Genomic DNA, 22,017 nt, shown 5'->3' with positions numbered 1-22,017 from the left:
AGGGACCCCCTTGGAAGAATGTGTGTGTGTGTGTGTGTGTGTGTGTGTGTGTGTGTGTGTGTGTGTGTGCTAGGGGGTCAGGCATGCAAGGGGACACACCTTTCCTCCAAGCGGTTGGATACACCATGCTGCTTGCAAAGTCTACCCAGACTAGGTTGTCAAGGGTTAATTTTCTCAGCAAAAACTGAAACACACACACTCTCCTCTGTCGACTCCCACCACCTCGGTGGTCACCATCACACATTTGAATCTTCTTAATCTTAAATTCCAGAACGCACCACACCCCATCAGTCCTATCTTTCGGGATCAGCCCCCACACCTGGGCTCGATTCCCGCCTCATCGCTGGTGGAAGCCGAGAGTCCGACATAATTATTTTCCTACAAGGTTATGCCTAATTGGCCACTAACCTAATTGATTAATCATTTCATTTTTCAAAGCAGCATCCAAGAGTCAATCTAGCAAGGAGATAGGGAAACATGTATGCAATGGTCCAAGGGGTAAAAAACACAGACCTAGGGAAAGACCCCAGGCCAGATAAATCGAAGAGGCTAGACATAAAAAGAAAACGCAACAGGAGCAGGGAATTGCCCACTACCACAGGATGACCAAACCAGGAGCCTCAAAGCTGCCAGAGTCCAAGGGGCTCCAACATGGGTGAAGTTGTTTTCCCCGGGGACCAAGGGGTTAAAACGACGCAGCTTCAACCTAGTCTCCTCTGTGCTGGAGGGGAGCAGAATCCACCTGTCCCCTTTTTAAGCAAAACCCGCTGGCAGTCCTGAGGGTCGCCCTAGCTCTCTGGCCACAACTTGCACCTCTGTGCGCAGCCCTTGCCTGCGCCTTTGCGCGCTACCCAAAACTTTGCGCACACTGTGGCCGCCGCCTGGCCGCTCTGCGCTGCGAAACGCGCCACCAAGTCCAAGAGCTGCGGACAGCCCTTCCGCAGCCACCACAGCTCGGCTTTGGGCTTCAGACTTTTCTTTCCTACGCCTCCAGTCCCCACGCAGGAGCTCCCTCGTGGCTGCGGGAACGCGCCTCCCGGCCCGCAGTGGGCATTGCGGCCGCGGCGCTGCGGACTACAACCCTGCAGCGTCTATAAGGCGCCCATCCAAAGGCTGGACGCCTCAAGCCACCCTTGCCCCGACGCGCCCACCCTAGCTTCCCACGCCGCGGCCGCCGGGCGCAACACCCTCTCCTACCTTCCAGCCGCTGAAGACCGCACTCTCAGTTCAGCCCTCAAGACTCATCCTCTGGCTGCAGAACAGGGCGACCGGACTCTGCTTTTGTTCCCTGGGGCGGGGAGGTCCGTGCGGGGCCAGGGAACGGGATATGCAACGGAGCTGGGTTTCTGGAGGAAGAGAGACTCACTCCTGGCAGCTCTACTGGCAGCAGTAGTGGCGGCGGCAGCGGCAGAGGTGGCAGCAGCAGCAGCAGCAGTAGCAGTAGAGATAGTGCCGGCTCTCTGCAGGCCACATCTTTCATACCTTATACATCACTACCGCATTCCCCCGAATAGGAGAGCCCCTCAGCATTTCGCCTAACTCAGGGTACGGGAACAGGCAAGAGTGGCTTGGCTGGACCTGGCCACAATGTGGGCTCTACTAATGAACGGAGCCACAGCACCCACTTGCCACTCCCTCCTAAAAGACCACAGGATCGCCTATAACCATCGCTGGTCTCCCCACAGCGCTCTCCGTAGGCGGTCTGTGTCTGCTCCCCAGAATATCTGGGTTTTAGAGCAAGCAACAGTGATTTACTATGGAAACTCACTCCCAACTGCCACTTCCCAGGGAGTGTCTCCGCTCCAGAGGCACCCTCCTGATAGCACGTGGTTTCTGTGTGCGCCTCGGGAGCAGGCTCCTGGGCACTGGGAGAGAGAGCTGCACCAAAGGATTGAGTCCCTGTTGCTTCATCAATAAAATGAGACTCAGATGAGCTTTTCTGTGAGAATTGTGGTAAGAATACAATGAGATAAACAGTGGAGCTCCCTAAACTAAGCCTAAATTTCTTCCTTCTTCCAATGCAAGGCTGCCTGTCCTCAACAACTGTCAGCAACAACTCCGTAAATATTTGCCATGAGCTTACCTCTGTTCTATGCCAACCCCTATTTTATAGAGTAGAGTACAGCTTGGCTTGGACTTTTCTCTGCAGTGAAGACACAGATAATAAGTAAATCAAGAACTGCTGAGTGGCATTGATCACCGAGATTGAATTAGATGGTGACATGCAATATGAAATGGCTCGAGATGCTACTTAGTTTTTGTCAACTTGACACAAACTTGAGTCACCTGGGAAGAGAGACCTTCAGATTGAGATGTTGCTTCCATTATATGGACCTGTGGGTGTGTCTTCAGGGCACATTCTTGATTGATGGTTAATGTAAGAGAGGCCAGCCCTCTCTGTGAGTGGTGCTACCTCTGGGCGGGTATCTTAGGTTGTCTAAGAAGCAAGCTGAACAGCCATGGAGAAAAAGCAGGTAAGCAGAGTTCCTTTACAGTTTGTGCTTCCATTCCTACCTCTGGGTGCCTGCTCTGACTTCCCTCAATGATGAGCTGTAACCTATGAGGTAAAGTAACACCCCCGAGTTGGTTTGGTCAGTCTTTTATCACAAGAACAACACTGACAACAACAACTGGAACGCTGTGATAGGGACCTGCTTAGGTTATAACAACTATCCCAAGTTCTACGTGGTTAGGACCTCATCTCCTCGTCTCTAAGGCAGAAAAAAACAGCAAGATCAAATGCCCCGTGCAGAAATGAGTGGAGGGCATCTGCGGTGGAGGAGGGTACAGTGTAGCTAGAAGCAGCAAGGGTAGTGACCCGGTGGCATCATACAGACTGGGAGGTTCCATCTGATGGGCAGGCTGGCCTCCTTGAAGGTCAATAGGTAGATTCTGCACTGGGTTAGGGATGGAAGTGTTGCAGCATTTCCTATGAGGCTGATTTGTAAAAGTTAACTCTGGGGGCTACGCAGAGTAGACCGGAGGGGCAGAGCCTCTGGAAGAGGCATCAATGGGAAGCTGCAACAGTGCACAAACCACATCAACTTCCCTTCATCCAACAAGAGACTGGGAGAAAAGGCTACTGGTGAGTATTTCAGGGAGCCTGTATGTGAGCCATCCCAACCCACTCTGAATATCTTTTCCTCAACCAGAAGTTGTAAATGATAATGTATTCTCATGGCTTACTGTCCTGGTGAAATGATACAAGGAAGGTGTGCCCAAGGGACTGAATGACTGTTAATTCCATCTTTAAGATCTCTTTACTTTGGGTTCTCCAGAAGCCCAGCCACCACACAGGCCCTCTATCCCTTCTAGGGACTGCCTTTCCTGGAGTTGTCCTGTTCCAGATGTCTCTTTCAGATGTGTGGTGATATATGCATTCTCAGTGCTGACCCCTGGACCCGGCTGCCATCTTCTCAAGCAGAAAACAGATTTTCATCTTGTTTCGATCCTTCTGGTGTTTTCCTGTCTGCCTCCCTTGAAGCGTACAGGACATCATCCCATGAAGGCCCCAAGCTATAAAAACAGAAAGGAGATGAGGGTTGGAGGTGAGGGGATTCAGAAAGCCAGAATTGGCAGGAGAAGAAAACCAGTTAGCCTGTGCTCTCTCAGCAACAAGAAAGATTCTCTTAGCTGAGAAACATGATCATTTCCTTATGTGTCTGACCGCAGCAGCTTCCAAAAGTTACAGAATCCCCTGCAACACGCCACCATAGCCCAGGGAGTTAAAGCAAGCAAGACTAGATAGTGTGACCTGTGTCAGTTAAAGGAGCACAACCCAGGTAGGAGAAGCAACAGAACCAGGATTTGATTCCCTTCCTCTGAGGTCTGTATGATTTGAATGTCTTTAGCCTGATGGTGTTGCTGACTTCTAGAACCAAGCAGAATTTAATACAATGAAGGCCCAGAACTTAGATTTCCAAAAGAGCCAATTCCTTTCCTTGCACTGACTCAATAAATTTCACTCCTCTCCAACTTCTTTCAAGCCCCAAGTGTGAGATATCTAAATTCAAAAGAACTGGTCCTGCTGGGTGAGAGAGCTAGAGGCTGTATTCCCAACTACCAAAGAGACTGAGGCATGAGGCTCATAAATTCAAAGATTATCAGGGTACATGGTGAGGCTCTCTGCTCGTACCCCGCCCATCTCCTGGAAGAAGTCAGATCTTCAGCTTAAGTCAAAGGGAATTTATGGGCTCCTGTAACTTGGCAGGAGTTCAAGGTGAAGCCATCTTGGATGTCCACCAATTCTAATGATGTCACTCCCCCCCCCCCATTCCTCTCTTTCCCTCTCTTTCCCTCCTTCTTTCTTCCTTCCTTTCTTTGTCTTTTCCCTCACATCCCTTCCTCTGCCCCCTTCATTGTCTCTGATCTCTCCTCTGCGTTTGTCTATTTCTGGCCCTCTCTATATTCTCTCCTCAACTGAAAGCTACTTTTCTATAAAGAGAGGATGTGTCAAGGCTACAGAGGGTTCTAGAATTACATCATTTCAAAGAAGATTTAGTATCTTTCTCAAGAAGTTTTAAATTTCTGCTCTCATAGGTAAGGTCACATGCCTAATGGCATGGTCTGGGGTAAAACCTAGTATGATGGGCTGCCTATCACCAACCCAATTTTGGGGTCAGACAGCATGAAGTAGAAAAGAGGTGGTTCCCTCAAGGCTGGTGACCTTTGTCCAAAGAAAAGAATGATATTGTCCAAACCCAGTAAACAGGAGCCACTGATGTCAAAACCCAAACACTGGTATTTCTCCCAAGATGCCTTTGCCCTTTCCAGGACCCCACACTGATTTCCATCATGAGCACAGCATGACTCAGAAAGATGTTATAGCCCATATCTGATTTGACAAGGTCCAAGGACAATGCTGGATTTCTCAGAATCCAGAATATTTGAGATACCGATCAATATTTACCATGTAGATAGTACCCAGTTGATTGACAGAGGACAGAATTCAGAGTCTCTATCAGTGATCAACAGCAAGGGCTAGAATTGCTTACTGATAGAGGCCAAGAGATGCCTGGGGGATAATGGTTATATTTGTCCCACTATTTTTGGCTTTATCCTATAACCAAAGCTTGAAATAATAATATTGTCGTTTGATTATACCATTTACCTCATTAACTGTTGTTCTGTATAATCAATTCTCCATCATCAGAATGCTGTCCATCCTAATATACTAGAAAACAGTATCCAGTCCCACTGCCCTAATGGGAAGGGCTTCTGTCACCACCCCTGTGGTGACATCTGCTATGGGCCATATGTCTTCTCTGGTTATCTCCTTACTGATCAGCATTATAGACTCTGGCAGGTGAGTACTCTTTCCCATCTTTGTCCACTTGTCATCTTGAAAGGTACTCATCTGCGAGGGCCCACACTTGCTGCTCATGAATGAGACAATATGGTCTCATGCTTACATACAAACTAGTACAGACTGTGCATTATGATCAGATGGCTGCCCACAAATGGGAAAGCCATACCACTAGGCCAGTATAAGCTAGATGCACTGGAAGTCACAAGCAACAGCAGTGTCTGCTTTGACTGAACCGAGTCATCTTGGAAACAGGCAGGGCCTCCCTTTTTAATTTGACAGCTAGTCACCAGATGTCTAGCCCACTTTCATTTGGTCTCATAAGATGCATATGAGAGAAATCACAAGGTCCACTTTGAAAATATGGAAATGGAGACCTACAAAAATTAAGAGGCCACGTCCCAAGGCTAAAACAATCAACATTTGCTGCTTACAAATTTTGGTACCAATGGCTGAGTGTCTTTCCCTGAATTACTGTTGATGCTGTAGGCCTTGTGACCATAGAGTTAAGCTCTAGAGTCTGTGAAGTGAAGGTGTCCCTTAGCTTAGCCTTTCCTTTAGGAGGAAGAAGACTAGAAATCATATACTTCCTCCTCAAAGAAAGATGGTTTTCATCCTCTCTCATTGACATTCTGGAACACCTTACAGTGCCATAACACCGTGGCCTAAGAATCTATGGCCACATGGCTGCTAAGGTAACTGGAGTGATGGGGATAAACATGGCGCAGTGATGATGCAGCTCCAGGGACCTGTCCTTGCTACTGCTCTTCTCTGCTTTCTGGTCTCCTTTGCTACCCAGACACATACCTATGAGCAGATGGACAGAGCAATGCCCCCGAAGGCTGTGGGCAGACTAAAAACATAAAAGGTGCAAGACATGTGGGAGAGATTAGAGAGAAGAAAGGCGAGCACTCTCAAGTCCTAGATGCTGAGTTGTAGGGACTTCTAGAATGAGTTAGTATGAATATTTGAAGCACTGGTTATACTGCAGTCAATGATATACTTATTGTGAGTATTCACCCACTAAACCCAGGCCCAGGTCCTACTGCACAGTGATGAATAGTATTTTTACATTCTCTTTGCCTAACTGCCTTCTCCCACTAGCTCCTGAGCTCTCTGAGCCCATGAGTCTCACGTTGTTATTGCTGCATTGTTGGGGTCCAGCAAGTTAGCTGGAACTAATATGAACTCAGAAAACATTTGACAGATGCCTGGATATGGTGTTTAAGTGCATAATCAAGAGCCTATCTGAGGCTTTCTGACACCAAGCCCACAAATTGATCTCTTCCACCTTTCTGAACTGCTATAAAAATCATGGCCCAGCAATTAATTTGACACTCATATGGTAGCTTGCACCATCTCTGGGGTTGTTTCATCGAACTCTGATTTGAACATTTTATTGTTATTAAACATTTTACATGGTTGGATTTATGTCTTGTTTTCACAAGTAGCCTGTAAGCTCATTCATTCTTGCAAAAAAAAAAAAAAAAAAAAGTCATTGAATTATGTATCAGGGCATTGTTCCATGAGTAATCCCATCTCCCTGCATGTGCTCAGTGTAATCCTACTGTGTGCTCCAGGCAGGCACTGTACTCAGGGTGAGACATGTTTAATGAGAACTTACAATATTAGCCTAAATTGCAAACCCCTGTGCCTCCAGGGTCATCTGCAAAAACTGTAAGCATGAAGCCCACGACAGCTGCAAGGTGTGTATATCTGGACAGAGCTTCTACAGGTGACCCAGCAGCCTGTGTAGCATACAAGGTGACCAGATGATGCAGAGATAGTTTAAAATTCATTCTGTTTTCTGCTCACTGAACCATGCATCTCCTGGACTCTTTCTGCAGGCAGATAGGAACATTCCCTCATGTGAAAAGCCCCTTTGCTTTCCAAGCCCTGTAACTGGGGCTTCGGGTAACCCAGTAGGCTATTTTCTGTCTGCTCCGGCCAGGACACAGCTGTTATCTATGACGTGATCTGGGGACCTGCAGGGGAAAAGCAAGCAAAAAAACAAACAAACAAAACTACTCCTTAATATACTCTCTTCACCCCAAGGTCATTACATTTCCATTAAAATCTGTTTAAAATCCCACTTCACAAACCAAACCCCTTTCGGAATACACTCATCTTGGAGCAACCCTTAGTGCCCAGCTAATTCTTTAACAAGCCCTAAAACAAGACACTAGCTGTTAAATTTCCTGGCTGGGAAGGCTAAACTCAGCGCAGCATCCAGGAGTTTACACTCACTAGGCTAGGCAAGGCACAGAGTGGGTAAGTACATCCTGGGTGGTGGGAATTCAGTCTCTACAAACTGTCAGGTCTGAATCCCACCCACGCTCTCTCAGGCCTCTTCCCAGACTCTGAACTTTGAATGAGGTGTCAAGCTAGCACTGCAGACCTACACAGACTTGCTGATTTGGATTTTTGAATGTGTACTGTTGTTACAGGGGAACCTCACCCCAATACCACCAACCCCATACTCAGACAAGGACAAAAGGGTAAGTTCCCCAGGCAGGCACACATCGACTGTCCTATCTTCTTGCTGCCAAGGCAGGTTTATTCACAGACCAGAAGGAGTCTGAGGACCCTGTGAAGAAGCAGGCTCAGCTGCGTCTGTCAGCATTGATGGCAGTGATGGTGGCTGCAGACAACAGACAAGCCGGGGCACGGGGTACCCATTCTGTTTGCTTTGCCCCCCACTGCTCAGTTGTTCAGTCCAATCTGTTTCTGGAGTTCAAAAAGCAAAAAGAGAAAAGGAAAATCACTTTAATCACCTTCCGGAGACATTATGTAAGTCTCCTTGGAGACTTCTTTGTGAAATTAACCGCGTGTAGCTTCCAATCGTATAGGCTAAAGGAGGGTTCTAATTTCAGCTCTCCCGCTATGGCACTGTGTGACCTTAAGCAAGGCACTTACCCTCTCTGGGATCATGCTCTACATATTCTAGACTGTGGATTAAATGGCCTCTAGAGTTCCTGGGAATTGTGTGGGTTACGGAGTAATGGCTGAAAACTGAACAGAAGAAACACTAAATATTGAAAGGGACCTGGCCACTGAATGAAGAAGATTTAGTAATTACCATTCTGGCCACTCCTACACTCCTGGCCTGAAGTGGTCACAGGGCCAGGGCAAGGTGCAACTAATGCAGAGTCATCCTTTAAAGAGCTGGTCCTCAAGACAGAGACAGCAGTGTGCATGCATGTGTGCTTGTGTGCATGTGCTAACACTCAGTAAGATTGCGCATCAAACTGGCATGAATTCCCTCCTCAGCCAGGCTTCTGATACTCAGTAGATAATGACTGGAAGAGTTTTCATGGCATGTCCATTGACAGGTTAACTGCTTTAAGCTGTGATCATTGCTAAATAAGGTAACAGTATGGTTTGTATAGGAATGTAAGTCTAATTAGATGGGGTAAGTAACGTAAACTGGAAGTTCCAAAATGCTAATGTATTCTGCCTTTCTTTGTACAGGCTCCAACTGAACCCAGAAACCGTTCAACAGGCAGAAACGGAGAAAGTGGCTTCAGAGACACTGTGGGCCGAGGTCCACATGTGGTTTGGTAGATTGAGATTAGTTAGGACTTCTATTTAATACTCAAGGCTCATTTCTAGCTCCTTTTAGAAGAATACTATTAAAGCATGCCAAGGCTGTATGTAACCTCTTCCTCTATGAACAGCCTGGCCCTTCAAGTGTGAATTTATTTTTTCAAACCTGATGTTAAGGCCATTTGTCTTGGAATCTCCATCCACTCTAAACAGTGATCTTCAGGTTAGAGACCAGCAGGCAGAGTCAAGCTCTGAGCTGTGTGTCCTAGTGCTACAGGTTTGGCATAGGACAAACACAGTCTCTGTATAAAACAATGGTGACAGCACTTACACAGCTCTTGGGGACAGCCCTTCCCCTCACTCATTTAACCACCACCCACAGTACCCCTGCAAGACGTGGAGTAAATCTCTTTTCAGGTAAGGAAACCTTATTAAGGCTTAGAAATGTATTCAGTGCTTCTCAGTTTGTACCTAAGGGAGTATGGTATAGAAGCCCAAGTAATCATTAGTCATAGCAGGAAATTCCCTCTATGGTCTTGTGACACCTAATGTTGCATCCCCTGGAACCTCATGCAAATCATCTTCACCTGCTTCTCACTTCCCTGGAGAAGGTGTTCCCAGAGCTGCCTATCTATCCTTCACAGGAGCTTTATACAAAGTAACGTAAAGAAAACAGGGAGGAGATTCCCTACCAAGTGGGATTCTGATCTCCTTCCTATCTTCTAAGAGGATTCTGTCTGCTTCTCAACCGGAGACCTCAGCTGGACCCTCCACCACTGTCTCTATCGCTCCTTGTTGAGGAGCTAAGAAAAGGGCAATACATACGTTGAGATGTGTCTGCCTCATTCCATTCCCTAGTATTATCTTCCTTGTGTGCAAAAGTGTAGTGTGTGTGTGTGTGTGTGTGTGTGTGTGTTTATGTGTGTGCCAATGCACACGTGTGTGCTTGTGTATGGAAATAAGATATCAGCATTAAGTGCTTATTTTCTATTGCTCATTTTTTGAGACAGGGTCTCTCACTAAACCTGAAGCTGACAAATTTGGCCAGACTAGCTGGCCAGTGAACTCCAGGGACCTTCCTGTCTCTGCTTTCCCAATGCTGGAATGAAAGGCACACATTGCCATACCCAACTTTTCTCATGGCTATGTGAAGTCACACGTCCTCATACACTTCACTGAGTCAGGTCGCCAACACTCATGACATCATCTTGCCCAATTGTAAGCTTAATGTGACAGCCTGTATAAGGGGCCATTCTTGAATTCCTCATATCATTGCTAGCCACTCTCTATCCAGCACCTTGGTCTGGCAAGCCCCCCACAACTCACCAAGAACACCATTTAAGCTAGCAAGATGGCTCAGTGGGTAAAGGCACTTGCCACAAAGCCTACAACCTGAGTTCAGTCACTCCCACAAATTGTCCTCTGACCACACACATGCATTCCCCATACCCAGGTACACCCAAATAAATAAATATAATATAACAAGAGCCATGATTGCTTTCTCCTTACTTCTGCATACCACTCTTTAGTCTTTATGGGTTATCCCTTCTTCCCGTTTTCCCTTCTCACCCTCACTCATCCTCAACAATTAGCTCAGATAACATTCTTCCTATTATTTTTCTAAATGTCCTGTGCCAACTACCCCACACCATACCCTAATCTGTATTCTCCTGTCCTGGATCCTGGATTCTACCATGATCCAGAAACAGCTCTGGTTCCCAGGATATATAAGACCCTGAGAACTTGTTTCTTATGGACTTGTTTTTTAATCAACATTTTTTCGAACCTGGGGTAGATGATATCTTATAAATATCCCTATACATTTTATATGTACTCATTTATTCTACATTGTGATATATACAGTGCCTTATATGTTTCTTGAGTATACATAGGAAATAGGCTACACATGTGTAGATATTTGTAATTCCACATCAGAAGTACCATCTAGACAGATTCACAAAGCAGAAAATTACTGGGTATGAGGTAAAATCTCAACTCTTACATTCTCAAACATAATCTTGTGCCTCCCAACTACACGGCATTCATTCCCTATCTAGGTTTTGGTCAAGTTGCAAATAAGTAATAAGCTAGAGAAAAGCCAACGTGTCAGATGTATGGCTGCTAGAGGCCAAACTAGAGGGCTTGACCTTCAGTCTCTTATCCTTGCAGCTTAAAAACATTTCATTCCAAGAAATGTTGGAGAAAGCATGTCACCCACGCACAGTGAGACTTCGCCAGGATGACTGCCCAGGTGGCGAATGACAGAGGACGTGCTTCTCTCTACATGAAAAGCCATGAGAGTCAGAGAGGGGAAGTGAAGACTGAAAGAGTGTTTAGCAGTGTCCTGTGCTGTTGAAGAATCAAAAATAAGATTTTGAAAAGACTCTTGAATTTGAAGTATGCCTGTCTACAGAGGGACAGTTTAGCAGATCACAAGGACAGATATTGAAGGGACCAATACTTGTAAGTAGTTTCCCAAAGGTTTGTTGGTCATATGGGGTGGGGAGTTAATGCAGTGGCTGAACGAACGTACAGCTTAAGTTGAAGAAGAGAATTTTTCTCACTTGAAATACAAAGATGCTGTTGTAGATGAGAGGTAGTGCCAGGTGGTCTGTGAGGAGGTAGAAGGTGGCAGCCAGGGAGCAGGTGGAGAACTAGGGAACATGAATTAAGGCCTCATAGATTGGATTTGAAGCATCCTTCCTGTGATCTGACCTTCAACAAGCTACTTAGGCCTTCTCCTCACAAAGCCCACAGGTGCCTCATTTACAAGTGGGATACAACTGATTATAGCTTCCCGAAACAGTCATTAAGATGGTTAACAGATATTGATTGGATCATTCTTGGAGCATGGCAAGATCATATTGCCTCATCCTAGTTAAACTCAGATAAGGGCTCCAAGTTGCTTTGTTCAAAAATTAAAAATTACAGCAACAACAAAGAAAAGTGGGCAAAGGGGACATGTGGCATTCCCAGACAGGAGCTTTGAGAATAGCATTGCTTCACCATTTCCTCCTTCCCATCTGCAGCAACAGCCTCAATATGCAGAGTAGATTCCTTGTCACTCCGACTCCTAGAGTGGGATTCATAACATAGGAGAGGGACGTGAGCCAACCTCTGATGGATATGTAGTATGACTGAGGAACAATCTTTGCTTCCATAAGCCACCTGGGTTTGAGGAGGGTTTGTGGCCGAAAAATCACCTAACTTATCCCTACTGATGTAGTGCCTTATAAAATTACTGTGAGAAAATATGCAAGATGGCATACAGAGACAGATGACATGGAAAATGGAAGGCAGTTAATAAATAATGACCCTTCGCATTTATTGGGAACTGTAAACAGTGCTGCTTAGCGGATCAGAAATACTTGAAGGTATTTGTATAACGCAGAAATCGTTTTAATAGTAATTGATGATAGCTGACATTTATTGAACAATTACTATAGATCAGATTCTGGGTATATAAAAAAAAGCTCCTTTCCCCTATCATTTGTGTGCTCGGTCTCCCCCGATTATTTCCGACAACCCCTTTCAACCAACTATATTGTATATTTTCACCCTCATGAAAATAAAGGGCTTCAGAAGTCATCAGGGCCAACATCTGCCCCGAGCCAGGGTTCTCAACACATAGGCATCCAGATTCTCCTGAATCAATCTCTCTGACAGCTTGCGCACCCCATGCTTCTGCTGCTGGGCCATAAGTTCTAACATGTCAAGACCCATGTTTCTCTTGTTCACTCTGAATTGCCTGTGGCCAGTCGAGCACCTAGCAACACAGTAAAAAGTGAATAAATACATACTAATGGAAGAAGTGACCATCTGGACAAACATTTGAATAGCCCTAATTTTATCTTCTCTGTATATAAAATGGTGATGTCAAATCTCTAAAAGCCCCCAGTGCAATTACATGTGGATGTATGTAGTATGGTATAAAATATCCATCAGTGTTGTTTGAACTCTGTCTTACTGCATGTTTCTTACTAACCTTCTTAGTGACGCATCATGGAGTTGTCCAAGGTCCAAAGAGGGACTATGGAAAACAAAGTGCTTAACATAGGGACTAGAACACAGCAGGTATTCATTAAATACAAGATGTCCACAGGATTACATCAGGACATTAGGAGACCTCAGGGGCCATCCAGTCTAACCCTCAATCAGTTTGTGGGTGCTAGTAATTAGATCCTGTAGGTGACAGATGGCTTCCACCTTTCCTTCATAAAGAGACATAGCCTGTCCTTTTGAACAAGAACTAAAGCTGAAACAACAACAAATATCTAAAATGTTTATGGCTCAGATGTGGTACAAACACATTTGTTCAACTATAACATTAGCTTTCTAACCAGTAGATGTTTAGGGGCAAGGTTGTGAGTTAGGGGCATTGATTACTTCTGTCTCCTACACAATTCTGTGACAATACCTCTCCTCATCACTATGACATAACACCTCACAGAAACAACTTAAAGGATGAAGGACTTATTTTGGACCCTGATTTCCAATGGTTTAAGCCTTTTTACCCCTTGTGTTTGGGCAGAAATATGGGCAGAAAATTGCATATCAGAAATATGCAAGAGCATGTGACAGAGAGTATGTGTCCCTCCATAGTAATAAGAAAGGAGAGAGATAAAATATATTAAAAGATCATGGCAAAACACATTGTTGGTATTCTGTGAACCCCACCCCTCAATTACCTGGAAGTAGCCAGGTAAGCTCTGCCCCAGTGACCTGACAATAAAAAGGGGCTGCTTGCCCCCTCCTTTCTCCCTTGTTCTTGCTCTTACCTCTCTAGTCCTCTTGTCCTCTTGCAGCCTTGCTCTCCCTCTTTACCTCTCCTCTTCCCCTTACCTTCCCTCTCTCCCTCCACATGCTCATGGTCGGCCTCTACTCCCCACCCCCTTTCTGTCTCTCAGCCTCTACCACCCTCTTAACTCTCCCATGACCTGAATAAACTCTATTCTGTACTATACCGTTGTGTGGTTGGTCCCTCAGGGGGAAGGGATTCCCAACATGGGCCCCCCAGAGGCATCTCCCTTGCCCCCAGGCCTCACTTTGTATGCCATATGCCCCCCACTCTCCTCATCATTTCCCTAACACTGGTACCAAAACCCGGGATGTCATCTTTTCACAACACTGGTGCCCTGAGACTTTTCCTTTCAGTGACTTTTCCTTTCACACATACCCCAGAGACATACTTCCAATAACCTACTAGACCCAGCTAGGCTACTCCTACTTCTGACTATCTCCCAATACCTCCTAATATTGCAATCCATCAGAAATCACTCCACTACACCAAAGCCTCCATTACCTGCTTGTTTCTGCAGATGCCTCAACAGACCCAGAGACATACTTTATGAATCTCCTAGAAGATTCCTACTCAGGTCAAGATAACAGTGAATTTTAATCATCACAGCTTCCAACTTGTTTACATCAAAACTCGGAAATAAAGAAAGCTCAACAATTCACCAACTCTTTCTGTGGGAAATGACCTCTTATGCTCACATTTATTTGAAAAGAACTAAGGACAAAGCACAACCTAAAATCAAGGATCCTAAAAAATTGTAATCTATGCCTGGTTGGGAAGCTCCTTCCTGGTGGCTAATCTGTTCTGGATCTATATAACAAAGCAGAAGAATAAAAAGAAGAGAAAGAAGAGGAAAAGGAAGAAGAAGAGAAGGAAGAAAAGGGGGAAGGAAGGAAAAGGGAAAAGAAAAGGAAGAGGGGAAAGAGACAGATGAGGGAAAGGGGAGATTTTCATTCACAGTTACCTATATCTCCACCTGATAAGCCCATTGTCATTTGTGTTTTTCTTGCTATGATTTGTAGACTTAGAAGATGGGTTACCTTTTAAACATATATAGTTCCAGCCCATTACATACCCATGTGTAATAACTCATAAAATATTCAGATGCGTTTCATGATGGAAGTGAAAAGTAGAATGCATTGGGGATGGGGAAATTTGAAAATGATAGAGCAAAAGAATTAAAGCACTTTACACATAAAAATGTAATATTCACATAAAATATAAGTCTCATAGGAATGCTTTTGGATGTACTTTCCATTGAATAAATAAGAAAGCAGCTCAGAGAAGTAGCATGGTATACCCAAGATCAAACAGTACAGAGTTGGAGAGCCCCAATCCTAGATTGGTCAACAGAAGTTTAATACTTCAGCCTTTCTTTCCTTAACCCCACACTGGCAAGCACTGTCCTTTGGTTAGCCAAACTTTACCAATTCCCCTTTCCTCTAGGGTCAAGGATCTTGGAAGTAGTTTTATTTTCCAATTCTCTTGACATTACATTTCAATCTACCATATGGGTAGAGTTATAAACAAGGTCTGATGTTCATCTGCCTTCCCTGGTCCATAAAATAATTACTGAAAACCTGTCTTCTATTTCACAGGAGCACCTAGTAACAACTCAGTACACATGGCTCTAGTTTCTTAATTTAGAGATGTGCCAATTCCTAGGTCACTCTATCAAACAATAGGACATTAAAACATTTTGTTTGTAAAGAAGTTTCGTGGACATTCTACTTGAAAGAGTCCAGCATACTCTCACCCCATTGTTACATCCCAGTTTCTGCTGGCAATGCCCCTTCATTTTGAATGGGAAGGAAATAAATATGACAAAAATTGTCAGGGAAGGTTGGAGTGTGAATTTACTTAGTGAGTTTGGCTTTACTTCTTTAACTCAGCTTGAGATCTTGGCTTTGATGGATACTAAAAAAAATATATTAGCTTCATTTGCTGTAGGTGACTTCCTCATAAATGATTCACATTTGTCTAATAACTTGTACCCACTACTCTCTTGCAGGAAGCACCCATCAGCCACAGAGAGGCAAGTTCTGAATGTAACGATGACAGATGCTTATTTATGATCTCTTGGATCTGTAGGAATCTCGGTCTAAACAGTCATAGGCACATACACACACCCATACACACACACTCACACATATACACCAAGGAGAGAATTGGGTACAAATCACATGGAGTGTTAATTAGTCCTTATCAAATGTGAACTTGACAGGGCTATGAATTAAGTACAAAGATGTCTGAAGAATCATGATTCAATATTTGAGAACCACACTAGTCTGGTGCTATTGTATCCACCTGAACAAGTACAACCTGGCATCTTACCATATGTGCAGCTGCTTGACTCTCTCCCTACAGAGTGGTGGATGTGGTGGAGCCTCCGATGAGGAAAGGGGCTGGGGAAGGATTCTACCCATGACTCAGCAAGGTGGGAGATGGCTGGTAGAAGCAAGAGTGGTTCCTCCCTCCACTTCTGGGAAATACCAGTCCCATGAATTGAATAGGAGTCAGACATTCATCCAGATCTGACATGTCAACTGGGGTCCTATCCAATCAGATCCTGAACCTCATTTTCTTCATCATCACAGAGTTGTTCCTACAAAACCTGTTGAGTAGTGTATGGATTTGCATGTTTAGGTCAACTGTGAAAGACTGGGCTTTTATCTAGGATTTTAGTCCAATTCAGATATTGCAAACCTTCTATGATTCTATGGGTAAAGAAGCAAAAACTTCAAGACTTTTTCAGAATGTTCCCAACTAACAAATGATGAAATGAAAACCCAAAATTTAGTCTACACTCTTACTGTGCCCTGTCTTGTTGCTTTTCTTTGGCCTTGGAATAAAAGCAGTTCAGTTCAGAATAGTCTATATAGCAAAGGAAGTCAAGGGGAGGGGTGGGAAGAGATGTCCCAGTGAATAAAAGTGCTCAATACACAAGCATTGGGATTTGAGTTCAGATCTTGAACACATCTAAACACTTGGTGTAGTTATGTTCACATGCCTGTAACCTTGAGGTTGTGAAGAGTGAATACAGTAGGATTCCTATGGTGCCTACTTCCAATTTCAGTGAAAGACCCAGTCTTTAAAGCATAGGATAAAGGGTATTAAATCAGGGCACCCAACATTACTCTCTGTCCTTCATGCACACTCACCTGTACACACACACACAGAGGAGAGAGAGAGAGAGAGAGAGAGAGAGAGAGAGAGAGAGAGAGAGAGAGAGAGAGAGAGAGAGAGAAAGGGGGAGGGGAGAGGCATGCATAAGTACATGACACACAAAATAAATAAACAAAACTGATAATTTTTATCAATAGGAATTTACTAGCTGTCCTAGCTAAGGTTTTAAAGTGGTGTCTCATGTGTGGTCTGGCTGGAAACATAGGTATTAGATTAATGCAACTGGAGACTTTTTTTTGTCTATTCTTCTCCTTGTAGATTGATCACACTCGTTCCTTCTTGGTAGGTCAGCAAAAATATCTACACATGCCTCCAGCTTATCATCCACATTATAAAAGACAGTATCCTTCACAAAGTATTTCTTGGCACAGTCTCCAAAAGGTTTCATTTGCCTTCCTCAGGTCTTGCGCATCTTTGTCGTCAAGACATCAGTTTTGTAATCAGGAGGAGAGTCCTGTGAGGTTATTCTTCACAAGCACTGCCTCCTGCTGAAAAGTGGATGCCAAGTAGATACCAGCATAAGCAATCTCCTAAGGATGACAACAGCATCTAACAAGAGCCCAAGACATGACTTCTCCTGTATCTTAATCCAGAATTAATCCAGAAGTGAGACGGTTCCTAGAACACGATTCTGGAATCTGTGATTTATTTGTTTACATGTAATTCATTCAGAGTCTTCCATGTAAAATGCCATTTATTTCAACAAGCCTTAGATTATTTCCTTATATTTTTGACCCTATAGTTTTAGGCAGGATAAAGTAGTTGTGTGTGTGTGTGTGTGTGTGTGTGTGTGTGTGTGTGTGTGTGTGTGTGTGTGTGTATAAATTAATATAAAGTTAACCCATGGTCCAAGTAGACTTAATATTATTAAGGCATTGGTACCACCTAAAGCAATTCATGGATTTAATCCCTATTAAAATCACTATAGTGATTGCTCCAGGCATGCAAAAAGTCATACTAAATATAAAAGGCAATCTAAAGAGGTTCTCAAATAGCCAAAACAGCCTTGAAAAAAATGAAGTTGGAAGTACTGTACTTCTTAATTTCAGTCCTATGTGCATTACAGCCCCACATCAGTTAAAAAAAAAGTATGCTGGTGTCAGAGAAATGAATGTAGATCAAGGGAACAGCATCCAAAATCCAAACCAAACCCATTCATATGTGGTCAAAAAATTCCCAACAGAGAGGCAGAGGTCATTCATAAGAAAAAAGAAAATGTGTCCAGAAAATTTTTTCAGAAAACAAACAAAAAAAAAAAAACCTAACTGATATGCATAGATAGAAGAATGAAGCCAAATCATTCCCTGAAACCTTACAAAGATGAGCTCAATATAGCCGTGATGGAAACACACACCCCAAACTACAACCCTTTCAGAAGAAAAAGAAAGAGAAGGATTTCTGAGGCCCTGAACTTGGCAAGGAGTTCTTGGATCTGCTGTAAAAATTACAAGTGAAAAAACTTAAATGTGGAAAATCTGAGGGCTGAAGAGATGACTCTGCAGTCAAGAGCACTTGCTACTCTTGTAGAAGAACCAGGTTGGGTTTCTTCTTAACACTCACATGGTGGCTCGCAACAGTCTGTAACTGCAGTGCCAGGAGATCTGACACTTTCTCTGGCCTCTGCAAACACCCAACATAAACATGGTGACACATATACATGCAGACAAACATTCATACACATAATTTTAATTATAATAAATGAGCTAAGTTGGATGACAGCAAAATTAAAACATCTGTGCCTCAATGAACATAATCAACAGAGTGAAAGAAATGGAGCATTAGGAGAGAAAGCACTTGCAAATTACATATGTGATAAGCAGTTTCTGTCCTCTTATTGGAATACTCTCATAGACTCTAGGGAGAAATCTACTACCATTATGCTGCTAAATGGTATTAAACCAACTCCTGATGACTTGTTTATACCCATACATCAATGCATCTATCATCAGTGATCTGAGAAGCTTCTATTTACTGTAGATAATGATTAACACAACTGACCCAGACATCGAGAGTGAGAGACTGCAGAATTCTCAGCCCTAAAAGGAACATGGATTCCATTTCTTCACAAGACTCAAGGATCTTTGCAGAAGGAAGGGGCAGAAAGAATGCAAAAGCCAGTGGTGGATGCCTACAGTGGAACAATGGCACTGGGACACAGCAGGACTGCTATACAAAGAAATTCACAGGGTTGGGATGACATGGACAAAAGCATGTGAGAACCCAAGTCAAACCAAATCCCAGCATGTAAAAGAGAAGATGGGCTTGTAATTCTGCCCCTAGCTGTACAGTTGTTGGCAATTGTTAGCTGCTGTCAGAAATAGAAGCTTCCTTTAAGAGTACAGACTCTCGTAAGTCAATTAGTCTCCAGTGGAAGACTAGACATTTTGGAATATCTGGGCAACCCAGCTTGGTCTGGAAGAATGTATTTTTTAAAAGACACAATGTTGAGGGATGTGGTAATTTGAATGAAAATGTCCTCCATAGGCTCAGATGTTTGAACACTTGGACCCTAGCTGGAGGTGGTGTTTGGGTAGGTTTAGGGGGTGTGTCCTTGTTGGAGAAAGCATGTCACTAGGGGAAGGTTTGGAAGTTTCAAAGCCAAGCACCATTTTGAGTTTTCTCCTCTCTCTATCTCTCCCACTCTGTCCCCCTTCCTTCCTTTCTTCCTTCTTTCCGTTCGTTTTTCCTTCCTTCCTTCCTGAAGCATGTTTGAGAGGTGAATTTCCAGTTGTTTCTGCCACCATCTTCAGCCACCTACCCTGCCACTATGGATTCTAGCTTTGTGAAGCCATAAGGCTAAATAAACTCTTTCTTCTATAAGTTGTGTTGGTTATGATGTTGTAACACAGCAATAGAAAAGTAACTAATACGATCAGGCAGCACTTTTACCCACAGGCAGACTGAGGAGCCAGGACAAAAGTGTGGTCCCCTCCATTGTGACTTTACAAGAAAAATGAAACTCCTATGTTTGACTCAAGCTTGCTCAGAGAAGTGGATTGGAGTCAGAACAACAGCTATATTTTCTCCAGCCATTTCTCCAATGCATCCTGGAGAAAGCTTGGTTTCGAGGCCTCTCTGTACTATGGACTTAAATAAAGGTGTTTTGATTTTTTTGTTTGTTTGTTTGTTTGTTTTTTGTTTTTTAAGGTATTGGGTCAGTTGACAGAGACTGGTGTCATCAGCCCAGAGCAGTTCATAAAATCTTTTGAGCATATGAAAAAGTCTAAGGATTACTATGTTACAGTTGTAGAAGATGTGACCCTAGGACAAATTGTGGCTACAGCAACTCTGATAATAGAACATAAATGTATCCATTCCTGTGCTAAGAGAGGGAGAGAAGAAGATGTGGTTCTTAGTGACCAGTACAGAGAGAGAAGCAGCTCAACAAACTGTTATTATCAACTCTTACTTTGCTAAGCAAGAAACTGAACTGTTACAAGATCACCCTTAAATGTATACCATAAGAACATTGGTTTCTACAAAAAGTTTGACTATACAGTATCTGAAGAGAATTAAATGTGTCGGATGTTCTTAAAGTAAAAACCACCATCAAGAGACTGATGCTACAAGGCTTTCCTGTTTAGAGTTTACTTTTGTTGCTGCCGCCCAGTGAGCTCCCTACCTCCTAGGCTGAAGCAAAGCTGTGTGCGCCCATGGGATGACACAGGATGCTTGTGGCTGCTGGAGCACACATCATCAGAAGAGGGTGGAATTAACCAAAGGAATATATTTTCAACTTGAATCTTTTCTTGCATTGTATTTTTATAAAGCTTGTCTTCATCTCTTTGTAGTCAAGAGTATGTCTGCTCTGTGCTGCTCATTTTAAATATATGTACTGAATGAGGGTGTTTCTTACCAGAAAATTTCTTTTGTCGCATACATCTAAATAGACTTAGGGTGCACCATTTCTCACATTACAGGGAGCTGGAGACTTCCGTTATGACCACCAGATACATATTTGCACACTGTTGATCCTAACCCTGCACACAACTTGGATGGTCTTTTTAAGGAAACAAAAGAAAATGGGACAAGGTACAATCTTACTGAGTGTATAGTTCTATCAGATACTGTACCACCTGTCCCATCTGTCAGATGTTAGAATTATCCAAGGGCAGATACAGGGATCCAGGGTCCTGTGAGGTGAGTAGCTCCCGGTGGCTTCTATCCTGGTTTCTGTAACATTGGCATCTGAAGCCTCTGGATCACAAGACTGTGCAGCACTGCCTTTGGTACAGCTATAAATGTCAACTTTTCTATTCAATGTCATTATGATGCTACTACTATCATGATCACTGTCTTATTTTATTTATTTTAATAATGTTTAAAAACAGAATCAAATACTTTATTAATAATGGTTCTAATCTTTTGCACTCCATGTTATTACATTAAGCTTGTTTATATATATATATATATATATATATATATATATATATATATATATATATATATATATATAGTCTGCCATGTTAAAAAAGAAAAGTAACTGATAGATATTGGTGTAAAGACAGTGTGAGTATGATCAAAAGGCATTGTTTGAAACATTCAACTAATAGAAAATATTATATATATCTGCATATATATGTATGTAATCAACAACTATAGAAAGAACTTCAACTCAACCACCAAGTAAAGAATATAGTTTTAAAATGGCCAAAGAGTTTGAATACTCAGAACGTTTCCTCAAAAGTATTAAATAAACATTACCATGCAATCCAGTAATCCAGTGCCTTCATTTCTGGATGAATGAAAGAATGGAAAGTGGTGTTTTTAGGAGATATGTGTATATACAGTGGAATTGTTTACAATAGTCAAAAGGTATCAATAGATAAATACACAAATATTTTACATTCATATAACAGAATTATTCAGGACTGAGGTGTTGGCTCAGTTGCTAACATGTCTGCTATACAAGAAAGAAAACCTGTGTTCAACTCATAATACCCAAATACAAATTAACTGTAGCACTGTATACCTGCAATCCCGTGATTAGGAGCAGAGAAAGGAGAATTCCTAGGTTTTCTGGCCAGCCAATCCAGAAGAATCAATGAGCTACAGGATTAAAGAAAAAACCTGTCTCAAGAAAAAGGTGAAGAGCTATTAAAAAAGACATACAATTCAACATCAACCACTTACACACACACACACACACACACACACACACACACACACACACACACACACA

The 22,017-nt window shown here is 43.2% G+C and overlaps 1 pseudogene across 1 annotated transcript; it reads left to right on the top strand.

The window, feature by feature from the left end:
- The first annotated feature begins 2,459 nt into the window (after nucleotides 1-2,459).
- Nucleotides 2,460-20,375, top strand: LOC308424967 (glucosamine 6-phosphate N-acetyltransferase-like; annotated as a pseudogene). Its single transcript has 5 exons — nucleotides 2,460-2,474; nucleotides 7,753-7,803; nucleotides 17,094-17,117; nucleotides 19,785-19,933; nucleotides 20,023-20,375. The product of its transcript is annotated as a glucosamine 6-phosphate N-acetyltransferase-like (transcript).
- Nucleotides 20,376-22,017: the final 1,642 nt, after the last annotated feature.

Source organism: Micromys minutus (assembly GCF_963924665.1).
Source record: "Micromys minutus genome assembly, chromosome: 9".
NCBI classification, from domain to species: domain Eukaryota; kingdom Metazoa; phylum Chordata; class Mammalia; order Rodentia; family Muridae; genus Micromys; species Micromys minutus.
Note: the sequence above shows the minus strand (reverse complement) of the source record. Positions and strands in the feature narration are given on the sequence as shown.